Source organism: Phalangium opilio, unplaced genomic scaffold (genome assembly GCF_054372755.1).
Source record: "Phalangium opilio isolate 3A_F unplaced genomic scaffold, DU_Popi_V2 ptg000360l_1, whole genome shotgun sequence".
Classification (NCBI taxonomy): Eukaryota; Metazoa; Arthropoda; class Arachnida; order Opiliones; family Phalangiidae; genus Phalangium; species Phalangium opilio.
In genome coordinates, this window is record NW_028324230.1 from 1851681 (window position 1) to 1866516 (window position 14836).

At 45.6% G+C, this 14836-nt stretch overlaps 5 non-coding genes across 5 annotated transcripts; 3 read left to right on the plus strand and 2 right to left on the minus strand.

Annotated features, from left to right (window-relative positions):
* Positions 1–2057: 2057 nt before the first annotated feature.
* TRNAN-AUU (transfer RNA asparagine (anticodon AUU)) lies at positions 2058–2130 on the plus strand. The gene has a single exon. It is a non-coding gene; the product is annotated as a tRNA-Asn (tRNA).
* An 806-nt stretch (positions 2131–2936) lies between these two features.
* Positions 2937–3009, plus strand: TRNAN-AUU (transfer RNA asparagine (anticodon AUU)). Its single transcript has one exon. It is a non-coding gene; the product is annotated as a tRNA-Asn (tRNA).
* Positions 3010–5281: 2272 nt separating this feature from the next.
* Positions 5282–5354, plus strand: TRNAH-GUG (transfer RNA histidin (anticodon GUG)). Its single transcript has one exon. It is a non-coding gene; the product is annotated as a tRNA-His (tRNA).
* A 3932-nt stretch (positions 5355–9286) lies between these two features.
* Positions 9287–9359, minus strand: TRNAT-GGU (transfer RNA threonine (anticodon GGU)). The gene has a single exon. It is a non-coding gene; the product is annotated as a tRNA-Thr (tRNA).
* A 4476-nt stretch (positions 9360–13835) lies between these two features.
* TRNAT-GGU (transfer RNA threonine (anticodon GGU)) lies at positions 13836–13908 on the minus strand. The gene has a single exon. It is a non-coding gene; the product is annotated as a tRNA-Thr (tRNA).
* Between the last annotated feature and the right edge of the window lie 928 nt (positions 13909–14836).

The following is a 14836-nucleotide window of genomic DNA, read 5'->3' on the forward strand; positions in this document are numbered from 1 at the left end:
CGTGGCGCAATGGTTAGCGCGTTCAGCTGTTAATCAAAAGGTTGGTGGTTCGAGCCCACCCGGGAGCGGTGTTGTGTTGTCTCAGATGTAACGTAAAAAGTCAAAGTTTTTCTACAATACCTGACGACAATCTATTTTCTAAACCTCCGTGGCACAATGGTTAGCGCGTTCGGCTGTTAACCGAAAGATTGCTAGTTCGAGCCCACCCGGGAACGTTGGTGTGTTTTGTGATAAATAACGTAAAATTCAAAGTTTTTCCATAATACCTGAAGACCATTTAATTTTCGGGCTTCCGTGGCGCAATAGTTAGCGCGTTCAGCTGTTAATCAAAAGGTTGGTGGTTCGAGCCCAACCGGGAGCGGAGTTGTGAGGTCTCAGAAGTAACATAAAAAGTCAAAGTTTTTCCACAATACCTACCGATCATTTAATTTCTGAGTGTCCGTGGCTCAATGGTTTGCGCGTTCGGCTGTTAACCGAAAGGTTGGTGGTTCGAGCCCACCCGGGAGCGGTGTTTTGCAATCTCAAATGTAACGTATAAATCCAAAATTTTTCCACAATAGTCGTCAGGTATTATGGAAAAACTTTGACTTTTTACGTTATTTATCACAAAACACACCAACGTTCCCGGGTGGGCTCGAACTAGCAATCTTTCGGTTAACAGCCGAACGCGCTTACCATTGTGCCACGGAAGTTTAGAAAAAAATTGTCGTCAGGTATATAAAAAAACTTTGACTTTTTACGTAACATCTGAGACAACACAACACCGCTCCCGGGTGGGCTCGAACCACCAACCTTTCGGTTAACAGCCGAACGCGCTAACCATTGAGCCACGGAAACTCAGAAATTAAATGGTCGTCAGGTATTATGGAAAAACTTTGGCTTTTTACGTCATTTATACCAAAACACACCAACGTTCCCGGATGGGCTCGAACTAGCAATCTTTCGGTTAACAGTCGAACGCGCTAAATATTGTGCCACGGAAGTTTAGAAAATGAATTGTCGTCAGGTATTGTAGAAAAACTTTGACTTTTTACGTTACATCTGAGACAACACAACACCGCTCCCGGGTGGGTTCGAACCACCAACGTTTCGGTTAACAGCCGAACGCGCTAACCATTGAGCCACGGAAGTTTTGAAAATAAATTATCGTCAGGTATTGTGGAAAAACTTTGAATTTTTACGTTATTTATCACAAATAGCGCGTTCGGCTGTTAACCGAAAGGTTGGTGGTTCGAGCCCACCCGGGAGCGGAGTTGTGAGGCCTCAGATGTAACATAAAAAGTCAAAGATTTTCCACAATACCTGCCGATCATTTAACACCTGAGTTTCCTTGGCTCAATTGTTAGCACGATCGGCTGTTAACCGAAAGGTTGGTGGTTCGAGCCCAGCCGGGAGCGGTGTTGTGTTGTGTCAGATGTAACGTAAAAAGTCAAAGTTTTTCTACAATACCTGACGACATTTTATTTTCTAAACTTCCGTGGCACAATGGTTAGCGCGTTCGGCTGTTAACCGAAAGATTGCTAGTTCGAGCCCACCCGGGAACGTTGGTGTGTTTTGGTATAAATAACGTAAAAAGTCAAAGTTTTTCCATAATACTTGACGACCATTTAATTTTTGGGCTTCCGTGGCGCAATGATTAGCGCGTTCGGCTGTTAACCGAAAGGTTGGTGGTTCGAGCCCACCCGGGAGCGGTGTTGTGTTGTGTCAGATGTAACGTAAAAGTCAAAGTTTTTCTACAATACCTGACGACAATTTATTTTCTAAACTTCCATGGCACAATGGTTAGCGCGTTCGCCGTTTAACCGAAAGATTGCTAGTTCGAGCCCACCCGGGAACGTTGGTGTGTTTTGTGATAAATAACGTAAAAGTCAAAGTTTTTCCATAATACCTGACGACCGTTTAATTTTTGGGCTTCCGTGGCGCAATTGTTAGCGCGTTCAGCTGTTAGTAAAAAGGTTGGTGGTTCGAGCCCAACCGGGAGCGGAGTTGTGAGGTCTCAGATGTAACATAAAAAGTCAAAGTTTTTCCACAATACCAGCCGATCATTTAATTTCTGAGTTTCCGTGGCTCAATGGTTAGCGCGTTCGGCTATTAACCGAAAGGTTAGTGGTTCGAGCCCACCCGGGAGCGGAGTTGTGAGGCCTCAGATGTAACATAAAAAGTCAAAGTTTTTCCACAATACCTGCCGATCGTTTAATTTCTGAGTTTCCGTGGCTCAATGGTTAGTGCGTTCGGCTGTTAACCGAAAGGTTGGTGGTTCGAGCCCACCCGGGAGCGGTGTTGTGTTGTCTCAGATGTAACGTAAAAAGTCAAGGTTTTTCTAGAATACCTGACGAGAATTTTTTTCTAAACTTCCGTGGCACAATGGTTAGCGCGTCCGGCTGTTAACCGAAAGATTACTAGTTCGAGCCCACCCGGGAACGTTGGTGTGTTTTGGTATAAATAACGTAAAAAGTCAAAGTTTTTCCATAATACTTGACGACCATTTAATTTTTGGGCTTCCGTGGCGCAATGATTAGCGCGTTCGGCTGTTAACCGAAAGGTTGGTGGTTCGAGCCCACCCGGGAGCGGTGTTGTGTTGTGTCAGATGTAACGTAAAAGTCAAAGTTTTTCTACAATACCTGACGACAATTTATTTTCTAAACTTCCATGGCACAATGGTTAGCGCGTTCGCCGTTTAACCGAAAGATTGCTAGTTCGAGCCCACCCGGGAACGTTGGTGTGTTTTGTGATAAATAACGTAAAAGTCAAAGTTTTTCCATAATACCTGACGACCGTTTAATTTTTGGGCTTCCGTGGCGCAATTGTTAGCGCGTTCAGCTGTTAGTAAAAAGGTTGGTGGTTCGAGCCCAACCGGGAGCGGAGTTGTGAGGTCTCAGATGTAACATAAAAAGTCAAAGTTTTTCCACAATACCAGCCGATCATTTAATTTCTGAGTTTCCGTGGCTCAATGGTTAGCGCGTTCGGCTATTAACCGAAAGGTTAGTGGTTCGAGCCCACCCGGGAGCGGAGTTGTGAGGCCTCAGATGTAACATAAAAAGTCAAAGTTTTTCCACAATACCTGCCGATCGTTTAATTTCTGAGTTTCCGTGGCTCAATGGTTAGTGCGTTCGGCTGTTAACCGAAAGGTTGGTGGTTCGAGCCCACCCGGGAGCGGTGTTGTGTTGTCTCAGATGTAACGTAAAAAGTCAAGGTTTTTCTAGAATACCTGACGAGAATTTTTTTCTAAACTTCCGTGGCACAATGGTTAGCGCGTCCGGCTGTTAACCGAAAGATTACTAGTTCGAGCCCACCCGGGAACGTTGGTGTGTTTTGGTATAAATAACGTAAAAAGTCAAAGTTTTTCCATAATACTTGACGACCATTTAATTTTTGGGCTTCCGTGGCGCAATGATTAGCGCGTTCGGCTGTTAACCGAAAGGTTGGTGGTTCGAGCCCACCCGGGAGCGGTGTTGTGTTGTGTCAGATGTAACGTAAAAGTCAAAGTTTTTCTACAATACCTGACGACAATTTATTTTCTAAACTTCCATGGCACAATGGTTAGCGCGTTCGCCGTTTAACCGAAAGATTGCTAGTTCGAGCCCACTCGGGAACGTTGGTGTGTTTTGGTATAAATAACGTAAAAAGTCAAAGTTTTTCCATAATTCCTGACGACCATTGAATTTTTGGGCTTACGTGGCGCAATGGTTAGCGCGTTCAGCTGCTAATCAAAAGGTTGGTGGTTCGAGCCCACCCGGGAACGGTGCTGTGGTGCGTCAGATGTAACGTAAAAAGTCAAAGTTTTTCTACAATACTGACGACAATTTATTTTCAAAACTACCGTGACACAATGGTTAGCGCGTTCGGCTGTTAACCGAAAGATTGCTAGTTCGAGCCCACCCGGGAACGTTGGTGTGTTTTGTGATAAATAACGTAAAAAGTCAAAGTTTTTCCATAATACCTGAAGACCATTTAATTTTTGACTTCCGTGGCGCAATGGTTATCGCGTTCAGCTGTTAGTAAAAAGGTTGGTGGTTCAGCCCAACCGGGAGCAGAGTTGTTAGGTCTCAGATGTAACATAAGAAGTCAAAGTTTTTCCACAATACCTGCCGATCATTTAATTTCTGAGTTTCCGTGGCTCAATGGTTAGCGCTTTCGGCTGTTAACCGAGAGGTTGGTGGTTCGAGCCCATCCGGGAGCGGTGCTGTGTTGTGTCAGATGTAACGTAAAAAGTCAAAGTTTTTCTACAATACCTGACGACAATTTATTTTCTAAACTTCCGTGGCACAATGGTTAGCACGTTCGCCGTTTAACCGAAAGATTGCTAGTTCGAGCCCACTCGGGAACGTTGGTGTGTTTTGGTATAAATAACGTAAAAAGTCAAAGTTTTTCCATAATTCCTGACGACCATTGAATTTTTGGGCTTACGTGGCGCAATGGTTTGCGCGTTCAGCTGCTAATCAAAAGGTTGGTGGTTCGAGCCCAACCGGGAACGGTGCTGTGGTGCGTCAGATGTAACGTAAAAAGTCAAAGTTTTTCTACAATACCTGAAGACCATTTAATTTTTGACTTCCGTGGCGCAATGGTTAGCGCGTTCAGCTGTTAGTAAAAAGGTTGGTGGTTCAGCCCAAACGGGAGCAGAGTTGTGAGGTCTCAGATGTAACATAAAAAGTCAAAGTTTTTCCACAATACCTGACGATAATTTATTTTCAAAACTTCCGTGGCACAATGGTTAGCGCGTTCGGCTGTTAACCGAAAGATTGCTAGTTCGAGCCCACCCGGGAACGTTATTGTGTTTTGGTATAAATAACGTAAAAAGTCAAAGTTTTTCCATAATACCTGACGACCATTTAATTTTTGGGCTTCCGTGTCACAATGGTTAGCGCGTTCGGCTGTTAACCAATAGGTTGGTGGTTCGAGCCCACCCGGGAGCGGTGTTGTGGAATCTCAAATGTAACGTATAAATCCAAAGTTTTTCCACAATACCTGACGACCCTTTAATTTTTGGGCTTCCGTGGCGCAATGGTTAGCGCGTTCGGCTGTTAACCGAAAGGTTGTTGGTTCGAGCCCATACGGGAGCGGTGTTGTGAGGTCTCAGAAGTAACATAAAAAGTCAAAGTTTTTCCACAATACCTGCCGATCATTTCATTTTTGGGCTTCCGTGGCGCAATGGTTAGCGCGTTCGGCTGTTAACCGAAAGGTTGTTGGTTCGAGCCCATACGGGAGCGGTGTTGTGAGGTCTCAGATGTAACATAAAAAGTCAAAGTTTTTCCACAATACCTGCCGATCATTTAATTTCTGAGTTTCCGTGGCTCAATGGTTAGCGCGTTCGGCTGTGAACCGAAAGGTTGGTGGTTCGAGCCCACCCTGGAGCGGAGTTGTGAGGCCTCAAATGTAATATAAAAAGTCAAAGTTTTTCTACAATACTGACGACAATTTATTTTCAAAACTACCGTGACACAATGGTTAGCGCGTTCGGCTGTTAACCGAAAGATTGCTAGTTCGAGCCCACCCGGGAACGTTGGTGTGTTTTGTGATAAATAACGTAAAAAGTCAAAGTTTTTCCATAATACCTGAAGACCATTTAATTTTTGACTTCCGTGGCGCAATGGTTATCGCGTTCAGCTGTTAGTAAAAAGGTTGGTGGTTCAGCCCAACCGGGAGCAGAGTTGTGAGGTCTCAGATGTAACATAAGAAGTCAAAGTTTTTCCACAATACCTGCCGATCATTTAATTTCTGAGTTTCCGTGGCTCAATGGTTAGCGCTTTCGGCTGTTAACCGAGAGGTTGGTGGTTCGAGCCCATCCGGGAGCGGTGCTGTGTTGTGTCAGATGTAACGTAAAAAGTCAAAGTTTTTCTACAATACCTGACGACAATTTATTTTCTAAACTTCCGTGGCACAATGGTTAGCACGTTCGGCTGTTAACCGAAAGATGGCTAGTTCGAGCCCACCCGGGAACGTTGGTGTGTTTTGTGATAAATAACGTAAAAAGTCAAAGTTTTTCCATAATACCTGAAGACCATTTAATTTTTGGGCTTCCGTGCGCGCTTTAGTTAGCGCGTTCAGCTGTTAATCAAAAGGTTGGTGGTTCGAGTCCAACCGGGAGAGGAGTTGTTTGGTCTCAGATGTAACATAAAAAGTCAAAGTTTTTCCACAATACCTGACGATAATTTGTTTTCAAAACTTCCGTGGCACAATGGTTAGCACGTTCGGCTGTTAACCGAAAGATGGCTAGTTCGAGCCCACCCGGGAACGTTGGTGTGTTTTGTGATAAATAACGTAAAAAGTCAAAGTTTTTCCATAATACCAGAAGACCATTTAATTTTTGGGCTTCCGTGGCGCAATAGTTAGCGCGTTCAGCTGTTAATCAAAAGGTTGGTGGTTCGAGCCCAACCGGGAGCGGAGTTGTGAGGTCTCAGAAGTAACATAAAAAGTCAAAGTTTTTCCACAATACCTGCCGATCATTTAATTTCTGAGTTTCCGTGGCTCAATGGTTAGCGCGTTCGGCTGTTAACCGAAAGGTTGGTGGTTCGAGCCCACCCAGGAGCGGAGTTGTGAGGCCTCAGATGTAACATAAAAAGTCAAAGTTTTTCTACAATACTGACGACAATTCATTTTCAAAACTTCCGTGGCACAATGGTTAGCGCGTTCGGCTGTTAACCGAAAGATTGCTAGTTCGAGCCCACCCGGGAACGTTGGTGTGTTTTGGTATAAATAACGTAAAAAGTCAAAGTTTTTCCATAATACCTGACGACCATTTAATTTTTGGGCTTCCGTGGCGCAATGGTTAGCGCGTTCAGCTGTTTATCAAAAGGTTGGTGGTTCGAGCCCACCCGGGAGCGGTGTCGTGTTGTCTCAGATGTAACGTAAAAAGTCAAAGTTTTTCTACAATACCTGACGACAATCAGTTTTCTAAACTTCCGTGGCACAATGGTTAGCGCGTTCGGCTGTTAACCGAAAGATTGCTAGTTCGAGCCCACCCGGAAACGTTGGTGTGTTTTGTGATAAATAACGTAAAAAGTCAAAGTTTTTCCATAATACCTGAAGACCATTTAATTTTTGGGCTTCCGTGGCGCAATAGTTAGCGCGTTCGGCTGTTAACCGAAATGTTGTTGGTTCGAGCCCATACGGGAGCGGTGTTGTGAGGTCTCAGATGTAACATAAAAAGTCAAAGTTTTTCCACAATACCTGCCGATCATTTAATTTCTGAGTTTCCGTGGCTCAATGGTTAGCGCGTTCGGCTGTTAACCGAAAGGTTGTTGGCTCGAACCACCAACCTTTTGAATAACAGCGGAGCGCGCTAACCATTGCGCCACGGAAGCCCAAAAATTATATGGTCGTCAGGTATTGTGGAAAAACTATGGCTTTATACGTGACATTTGAGATCCCACAACACCTCTCCCGAGTGGGCTCGAACCACCAACCTATTGGCTAATAGCCGAACGCGCTAACCATTGAGCCACGGAAGCTCAGAAACTAAATGGTTGTCATGTATTGTGGAAAAGTTTTGACTTTTAACGCTACATCTAAAACCCCACAACACCTCTCCCGGGTGGGCTCTAACCACCAACCTTTCGGTTAACAGCCGAACGCGCTAACCATTGAGCCACGGAAGCCCAAAAATTACATGTTCGTCAGGTATTGTGGAAAAACTCTGAATTTAAACGTTACATTTGAGATCCCACAACACCGCTCCCGGTTGGGCTCGAACCATCAACCTTTTGAATAACAGCGGAGCACGCTAACCATTGCGCCACGGAAGCCCAAAAATTATATGGTCGTCAGGTATTGTAGAAAAACTCTGAATTTAAACGTTACATTTGAGACCTCACAACACCGCTCCCGAATGGGCTCGAACCACCAACATTTTGAATAACAGCGGAGCGCGCTAACCATTGCGCCACGGAAGCCCAAAAATTATTTGGTCGTCAGGTATTGTGGAAAAACTTTGGCTTTATACGTGACATTTGAGATCCCACAACACCGCTCCCGGGTGGGCTCGAACCACCAACCTATTGGTTAACAGCCGAACGCGCTAACCATTGAGCCACGGAAGCTCAGAAATTAAATGGTTGTCAGGTATTGTGGAAAAGCTATGGCTTTTTACGCTAAATCTGAGACCTCACAACACCGCTCCCGGGTGGGCTCGAACCACCAACCTTTTGAATAACAGCGGAGCGCGCTAACCATTGCGCCATGGAAGCCCAAAAATTATATGGTCGTCAGGTATTGTGGAAAAACTTTGGCTTTATACGTGACATTTGTGATCCCACAACACCGCTCCCGGGTGGGCTCGAACCACCAACCTATTGGTTACCAGCCGAACGCGCTAACAATTGAGCCACGGAAGCTCAGAAATTAAATGGTTGTCAGGTATTGTGGAAAAGCTATGACTTTTTACGCTACACCTGAGACCTCACAACACCGCTCCCGGGTGGGCTCGAATCACCAGCCTTTTGAATAACAGCTGAGCGTGCTAACCATTGCGCCACGGAAGCCCAAAAATTATATGGTCGTCAGGTATTGTGGAAAAACTATGGCTCTATTCGTGACATTTGAGATCCCACAACACCTCTCCCGGGTTGGCTTGAACAACCAACCTATTGGTTAACAGCCGAACGCGCTAACCATTGAGCCACGGAAGCTCAGAAACTAAATGGTTGTCACGTATTGTGGAAAAGTTTTGACTTTTTACGCTACATCTAAGACCCCACAACACCGCTCCCGGGTGGGCTCGAACCACCAACCTATTGGTTAACAGCCAAACGCGCTAACCATTGAGCCACGGAAGCCCAAAAATTACATGTTCGTCAGGTATTGTGGAAAAACTCTGAATTTAAACGTTACATTTGAGATCCCACAACACCGCTCCCGGTTGGGCTCGAACCACCAACCTTTTGAATAATAGCGGAGCGCGCTAACCATTGCGCCACGGAAGCCCAAAAATTATATGGTCGTCAGGTATTGTGGAAAAACTTTGGCTTTATACGTGACATTTGAGATCCCACAACACCGCTCCCGGGTGGGCTCGAACCACCAACCTATTGGTTAACAGCCGAACGCGCTAACCATTGAGCCACGGAAGCTCAGAAATTAAATGGTTGTCAGGTATTGTGGAAAAGCTATGACTTTTTACGCTAAATCTGAGACCTCACAAAACCGCTCCCGGGTGGGCTCGAACCACCAACCTTTTGAATAACAGCGGAGCGCGCTAACCATTGCGCCATGGAAGCCCAAAAATTATATGGTCGTCAGGTATTGTGGAAAAACTTTGGCTTTATACGTGACATTTGTGATCCCACAACACCGCTCCCGGGTGGGCTCGAACCACCAACCTATTGGTTACCAGCCGAACGCGCTAACCATTGAGCCACGGAAGCTCAGAAATTAAATGGTTGTCAGGTATTGTGGAAAAGCTATGACTTTTTACGCTACACCTGAGACCTCACAACACCGCTCCCGGGTGGGCTCGAATCACCAGCCTTTTGAATAACAGCTGAGCGTGCTAACCATTGCGCCACGGAAGCCCAAAAATTATATGGTCGTCAGGTATTGTGGAAAAACTATGGCTCTATTCGTGACATTTGAGATCCCACAACACCTCTCCCGGGTGGGCTTGAACAACCAACCTATTGGTTAACAGCCGAACGCGCTAACCATTGAGCCACGGAAGCTCAGAAACTAAATGGTTGTCACGTATTGTGGAAAAGTTTTGACTTTTTACGCTACATCTAAGACCCCACAACACCGCTCCCGGGTGGGCTCGAACCACCAACCTATTGGTTAACAGCCAAACGCGCTAACCATTGAGCCACGGAAGCCCAAAAATTACATGTTCGTCAGGTATTGTGGAAAAACTCTGAATTTAAACGTTACATTTGAGATCCCACAACACCGCTCCCGGTTGGGCTCGAACCACCAACCTTTTAAATAACAGCGGAGCGCGCTAACCATTGCTCCACGGAAGCCCAAAAATTATATGGTCGTCAGGTATTGTGGAAAAACTCTGAATTTAAACGTTACATTTGAGACCTCACAACACCGCTCCCGAATGGGCTCGAACCACCAACATTTTGAATAACAGCGGAGCGCGCTAACCATTGCGCCACGGAAGCCCAAAAATTATTTGGTCGTCAGGTATTGTGGAAAAACTTTGGCTTTATACGTGACATTTGAGATCCCACAACACCGCTCCCGGGTGGGCTCGAACCACCAACCTATTGGTTAACAGCCGAACGCGCTAACCAAAGTCAAAGTTTTTCCATAATACCTGACGACCATTTAATTTTTGGGCGTCCGTGTCACAATGGTTAGCGCGTTCGGCTGTTAACCAATAGGTTGGTGGTTCGAGCCCACCCGGGAGCGGTGTTGTGGAATCTCAAATGTAACGTATAAATCCAAAGTTTTTCCACAATACCTGACGACCATTTAATTTTTGGGCTTCCGTGGCGCAATGGTTAGCGCGTTCGGCTGTTAACCGAAAGGTTGTTGGTTCGAGCCCATACGGGAGCGGTGTTGTGAGGTCTCAGAAGTAACATAAAAAGTCAAAGTTTTTCCACAATACCTGCCGATCATTTCATTTTTGGGCTTCCGTGGCGCAATGGTTAGCGCGTTCGGCTGTTAACCGAAAGGTTGTTGGTTCGAGCCCATACGGGAGCGGTGTTGTGAGGTCTCAGATGTAACATAAATAGTCAAAGTTTTTCCAAAATACCTGCCGATCATTTAATTTCTGAGTTTCCGTGGCTCAATGGTTAGCGCGTTCGGCTGTTAACCGAAAGGTTGGTGGTTCGAGCCCACCCTGGAGCGGAGTTGTGAGGCCTCAAATGTAATATAAAAAGTCAAAGTTTTTCTACAATACTGACGACAATTTATTTTCAAAACTACCGTGACACAATGGTTAGCGCGTTCGGCTATTAACCGAAAGATTGCTAGTTCGAGCCCACCCGGGAACGTTGGTGTGTTTTGTGATAAATAACGTAAAAAGTCAAAGTTTTTCCATAATACCTGAAGACCATTTAATTTTTGACTTCCGTGGCGCAATGGTTATCGCGTTCAGCTGTTAGTAAAAAGGTTGGTGGTTCAGCCCAACCGGGAGCAGAGTTGTGAGGTCTCAGATGTAACATAATAAGTCAAAGTTTTTCCACAATACCTGCCGATCATTTAATTTCTGAGTTTCCGTGGCTCAATGGTTAGCGCTTTCGGCTGTTAACCGAGAGGTTGGTGGTTCGAGCCCATCCGGGAGCGGTGCTGTGTTGTGTCAGATGTAACGTAAAAAGTCAAAGTTTTTCTACAATACCTGACGACAATTTATTTTCTAAACTTCCGTGGCACAATGGTTAGCACGTTCGGCTGTTAACCGAAAGATGGCTAGTTCGAGCCCACCCGGGAACGTTGGTGTGTTTTGTGATAAATAACGTAAAAAGTCAAAGTTTTTCCATAATACCTGAAGACCATTTAATTTTTGGGCTTCCGTGCGCGCTTTAGTTAGCGCGTTCAGCTGTTAATCAAAAGGTTGGTGGTTCGAGTCCAACCGGGAGCGGAGTTGTTTGGTCTCAGATGTAACATAAAAAGTCAAAGTTTTTCCACAATACCTGACGATAATTTATTTTCAAAACTTCCGTGGCACAATGGTTAGCGCTTTCGGCTGTTAACCGAAAGATTGCTAGCTCGAGCCCACCCGGGAACGTTGGTGTGTTTTGTGATAAATAACGTAAAAAGTCAAAGTTTTTCCATAATACCTGAAGACCATTTAATTTTTGGGCTTCCGTGGCGCAATAGTTAGCGCGTTCAGCTGTTAATCAAAAGGTTGGTGGTTCGAGCCCAACCGGGAGCGGAGTTGTGAGGTCTCAGAAGTAACATAAAAAGTCAAAGTTTTTCCACAATACCTGCCGATCATTTAATTTCCGAGTTTCCGTGGCTCAATGGTTAGCGCGTTCGGCTGTTAACCGAAAGGTTGGTGGTTCGAGCCCACCCAGGAGCGGAGTTGTGAGGCCTCAGATGTAACATAAAAAGTCAAAGTTTTTCTACAATACTGACGACAATTCATTTTCAAAACTTCCGTGGCACAATGGTTAGCGCGTTCGGCTGTTAACCGAAAGATTGCTAGTTCGAGCCCACCCGGGAACGTTGGTGTGTTTTGGTATAAATAACGTAAAAAGTCAAAGTTTTTCCATAATACCTGACGACCATTTAATTTTTGGGCTTCCGTGGCGCAATGGTTAGCGCGTTCAGCTGTTTATCAAAAGGTTGGTGGTTCGAGCCCACCCGGGAGCGGTGTCGTGTTGTCTCAGATGTAACGTAAAAAGTCAAAGTTTTTCTACAATACCTGACGACAATCAATTTTCTAAACTTCCGTGGCACAATGGTTAGCGCGTTCGGCTGTTAACCGAAAGATTGCTAGTTCGAGCCCACCCGGAAACGTTGGTGTGTTTTGTGATAAATAACGTAAAAAGTCAAAGTTTTTCCATAATACCTGAAGACCATTTAATTTTTGGGCTTCCGTGGCGCAATAGTTAGCGCGTTCGGCTGTTAACCGAAATGTTGTTGGTTCGAGCCCATACGGGAGCGGTGTTGTGAGGTCTCAGATGTAACATAAAAAGTCAAAGTTTTTCCACAATACCTGCCGATCATTTAATTTCTGAGTTTCCGTGGCTCAATGGTTAGCGCGTTCGGCTGTTAACCGAAAGGTTGTTGGCTCGAACCACCAACCTTTTGAATAACAGCGGAGCGCGCTAACCATTGCGCCACGGAAGCCCAAAAATTATTTGGTCGTCAGGTATTGTGGAAAAACTTTGGCTTTATACGTGACATTTGAGATCCCACAACACCGCTCCCGGGTGGGCTCGAACCACCAACCTTTTGAATAACAGCAGAGCGCGCTAACCATTGCGCCACGGAAGCCCAAAAATTATATGGTCGTCAGGTATTGTGGAAAAACTATGGCTTTATACGTGACATTTGAGATCCCACAACACCTCTCCCGAGTGGGCTCGAACCACCAACCTATTGGCTAATAGCCGAACGCGCTAACCATTGAGCCACGGAAGCTCAGAAACTAAATGGTTGTCATGTATTGTGGAAAAGTTTTGACTTTTAACGCTACATCTAAAACCCCACAACACCTCTCAGGGGTGGGCTCTAACCACCAACCTTTCGATTAACAGCCGAACGCGCTAACCATTGAGCCACGGAAGCCCAAAAATTACATGTTCGTCAGGTATTGTGGAAAAACTCTGAATTTAAACGTTACATTTGAGATCCCACAACACCGCTCCCGGTTGGGCTCGAACCACCAACCTTTTGAATAACAGCGGAGCACGCTAACCATTGCGCCACGGAAGCCCAAAAATTATATGGTCGTCAGGTATTGTGGAAAAACTCTGAATTTAAACGTTACATTTGAGACCTCACAACACCGCTCCCGAATGGGCTCGAACCACCAACATTTTGAATAACAGCGGAGCGCGCTAACCATTGCGCCACGGAAGCCCAAAAATTATTTGGTCGTCAGGTATTGTGGAAAAACTTTGGCTTTATACGTGACATTTGAGATCCCACAACACCGCTCCCGGGTGGGCTCGAACCACCAACCTATTGGTTAACAGCCGAACGCGCTAACCATTGAGCCACGGAAGCTCAGAAATTAAATGGTTGTCAGGTATTGTGGAAAAGCTATGACTTTTTACGCTAAATCTGAGACCTCACAACACCGCTCCCGGGTGGGCTCGAACCACCAACCTTTTGAATAACAGCGGAGCGCGCTAACCATTGCGCCATGGAAGCCCAAAAATTATATGGTCGTCAGGTATTGTGGAAAAACTTTGGCTTTATACGTGACATTTGTGATCCCACAACACCGCTCCCGGGTGGGCTCGAACCACCAACCTATTGGTTACCAGCCGAACGCGCTAACCATTGAGCCACGGAAGCTCAGAAATTAAATGGTTGTCAGGTATTGTGGAAAAGCTATGACTTTTTACGCTACACCTGAGACCTCACAACACCGCTCCCGGGTGGGCTCGAATCACCAGCCTTTTGAATAACAGCTGAGCGTGCTAACCATTGCGCCACGGAAGCCCAAAAATTATATGGTCGTCAGGTATTGTGGAAAAACTATGGCTCTATTCGTGACATTTGAGATCCCACAACACCTCTCCCGGGTGGGCTTGAACAACCAACCTATTGGTTAACAGCCAAACGCGCTAACCATTGAGCCACGGAAGCTCAGAAACTAAATGGTTGTCACGTATTGTGGAAAAGTTTTGACTTTTTACGCTACATCTAAGACCCCACAACACCGCTCCCGGGTGGGCTCGAACCACCAACCTATTGGTTAACAGCCAAACGCGCTAACCATTGAGCCACGGAAGCCCAAAAATTACATGTTCGTCAGGTATTGTGGAAAAACTCTGAATTTAAACGTTATATTTGAGACCTCACAACACCGCTCCCGAATGGGCTCGAACCACCAACCTTTTGAATAACAGCGGAGCGCGCTAACCATTGCGGAACGGAAGCCCAAAAATTATTTGGTCGTCAGGTATTGTGGAAAAACTTTGGCATTATACGTGACATTTGAGATCCCACAACACCGCTCCCGGGTGGGCTCGAACCACCAACCTATTGGTTAACAGCCAAACGCGCTAACCATTGAGCCACGGAAGCCCAAAAATTACATGTTCGTCAGGTATCGTGGAAAAACTCTGAATTTAAACGTTACATTTGAGATCCCACAACACCGCTCCCGGTTGGGCTCGAACCACCAACCTTTTGAATAACAGCGGAGCGCGCTAACCATTGCGCCACGGAAGCCCAAAAATTATATGGTCGTCAGGTATTGTGGAAAAACTCTGAATTT